Raw genomic sequence first — 3,331 nt, forward strand, 5'->3', positions numbered from 1 at the left:
TCATTTCTATGCTTTTAACTTCTTGCTTGAACATTTTTAATTTTCTGATTGTGTATACTAGTTCCATTTTTCATGTAATTATATATTTTTATTACTCTTAGATTGAGGAAAGCCCTTAAGGCCAACCTTTAATTTAATTTTTAGTTTTGTTTTTGAGTTTTTTCGGGTATTAAAAATCATTAAAGAAACATTAGTATAAGAAGAAATAAATTTAGCAAGTTCAAAATGTCAGAAAATGGAAATTTTGGCCTACAGCATGAAAATCTCAAATTCATAAGGATACCATATAATTTTAATTTTTAATGAGTTTGTTTGTTTGTGATTATTTGTATATAGGTTTGTTTTTGCAATTCCTGTAAATATATTTTTTATTTTTTTAATCTGTATGTTTGATTTTATGTGAAATCAATAAATGTTCGATTATTGTTTACATCTTTGTTTATGTTCACGTATATATATCTGTATTCTCATTATTAATTAGAATATTAATTGTAACATTTATGATTAAAATACATTCATGTTTCAATTTAATTCATTAAGAACGTTCATTGTTTGAATCAATTCATCAAAGAACATTCATGTTTTAACATTAATTCCCAACATTAATTGTTTCATTTATTCAATATTTATTAAAGTGAAACCTTTGGTTTTTCCTTTATTTAATGTTTTAATTATGTTTTTAAAGTTACAGGTTTTAATACATTCATTAATAGGACATAATTGCAAGACGAGAAGATAAAATCGGCGTTCAAATACGCGTTTATAAGCTGCCAGGTCTAGAATCTCGGTAGGGATTTCAGAATCCCTACACAAACAGCGAAGACTGAACTTTCAGGAGAAATAATTCTCCTTGAAAAGCTCATGTCGCGACCGAGATTCCGGAATCTCGGTCGCGACACACGACCTGTAGGACGAGTATAGGCATGAATTTGATCCATTTTCAACATTTTCCTATTCCTACACTAATTCATAACACCTATTTTTATCCCTATATAAACCTATCCCTTACACAAACTCCATAACCTAACCCTCTATTTTTCTATCTTTCTCACAGTTTTTCTATTTTTTCCCCTCATAAATCCGACATTTAAACACCATGCCTAGACATAAGAAGGTTACTCACAAGGTTTCCTCTACCTCTAATAATTGTACAAGCACTTTTATGGACATAACGCATAGTGCAATAGCCATTATTGACTTTTTGGTTACTCTTTCCTATGCTAAAAAGCATGAGAGGATTACATTTAGGGATTTAAGTTGAATTTATGAAGTTGGATTAGATGAATTTAATTCCAAGCACACTTCTAGCAAGCTCATTAAGGATAATAGTAATTTCTATTTTCAATAAATTTTTATCCTATTTTCTTTTTGGGCATGTTAAAAGGTAAAGGGTTCCAAGTCAGGATTTATTTGTTCATTTTGGATTACATCTTCAAGGGTTTCATGGTAGATTAACATTGAAATGCTTTTTGCCAATTAAGTCCATGTTTCTGTTTCAACCACTAAGCAAGTTCCTTTGGTCATTTAATTACGGGTTTTTGTTTTGGGTGCTACGGGTATTTTGGAGCAGTTTTCAATAACTTACTCATAATTATTTTCCGATGTTAGATTATACCGCACTTTGAAGTATGATAAGAGGAAAAGATTTATCACCTTTAGGAATAATGGTACTACTTATAGACTTGATTATGAAGCAATGGGTGAGATGTTTGGTTTTTCTACTAGTGATTTTGTTCAAAAGCCTAAAGAAATTGGTCCCCATACCATTTGGCATGCTTTGTCCGGCCACGATACTTTTTACCCTAAGAACACCTCTAGCAAGTTGATTCGGGATAATTGTCTATTCTACTTTCATAAGTTTTTATCTTTCTCCTTGTTTGGAAGGGTTGAGAGTTCTAAAGTTCAAGTTAGGGATTTGTTTATGTTTGATTGTATTTTCAAAGATCTTCAATGATAGCATTGGCATGCTATTCGACAATTTACACCGTGCCTCCGCATCCCACACTAAGCAAGTACCTTTGGGAAATTTTATTACCGGGATTGTTATGGGAGCACGTGGTGAATTGACGAATTTTCAAAACCTCACTTACCATGGCAATTTACCTCTTTTGGATATCCCGGCTCTTCTTCAAGCCAATTTATTACTTAAGGATGGTCCACCCGTATTTGTCTCTTATGAGACACGTATTAAGCACCTTAGCAGTCAAACGGGTGGCGGAGCTTCTAGTTCACATGGTTTAGGTACCGAAGAGGGTGATGATGATGATGAAGAAGAGGGTGAGGAGGAGGAGCATGTTGAAGCCCAAACACAAGCACAAGAGCATATTGCGGAAGAACACAATGTTGATGATCAAGTTAATTTGCAACAAATTTTGAACCAAATGAATGCACACAACTGGCAAATGAATTTGCGGTTGGATGATATTGTGAAAGCAACCAAGAGATGAGTTCACGAATCACCGAGGTGGATACCAATATTAACACTTTGCGACGAGAGCATAAGTCTACCCGACATCGGATGTTATCATTTTTCCATCGTCAAAACATTGTGACAACACCGTCTCCACCGGATTCACCTACTCAAGATTAGGTTCTATCCTCTCTTTTTCATAACTCATTTCCCTATATTTGTTGTTTTTAATTTAAATTTAGTACAATGCTTTTTATTTTTATGTTTGGTACAATTTCAATTTTATTATGTTGAATGATTATATTTCATATTTTTCTATCTTATTTTCGTATGCTTTATTTCGTACAATTTTTCGTGTTTTATCAATTTTTGCACCAATGAGGACATGGTCCAAATTTAGTGTGGGAGGAGATATTGCATATATCGTTTTATTTTTAGTACGAATGAATGCAACGAATAAGAATAAATGACATCCATATTAACATAAATACATGTCAATAAATTTTTAAGCAACATTTTCAAAACGCAACAATTGTTTTATGCAAATGCAACACATTTTGCAACATTTTTCAAAAATGATATTATTTTATAAACATTAAAATATGAAATAATATGATTATTTTTAGGTTATCTTTATCGTTAGAAATAAAATTTCTATATGGGTAATATTTTTCAAAATTTTCACAAATCTTCGATACGATTTTAAGTAAAAACGTCTCGAGTGAATGTATTTAAGTAAAAAATTCTTTATTCTCAAATCTCTATTTTATATCATGAAAATTCATGATACAATAAATCTTACTTTAAATTTTCAATTAGGTTTATAGGCATTAAATTGAACTAACAATTTTTAGCTCGGTTTGATTTTCGTCTTACATTAACACCAATTGAAGTTTTTAAGGAAACTTTAGCCATAATACA

This window comes from Euphorbia lathyris, chromosome 6 (assembly GCF_963576675.1).
Source record: "Euphorbia lathyris chromosome 6, ddEupLath1.1, whole genome shotgun sequence".
Classification (NCBI taxonomy): Eukaryota; Viridiplantae; Streptophyta; class Magnoliopsida; order Malpighiales; family Euphorbiaceae; genus Euphorbia; species Euphorbia lathyris.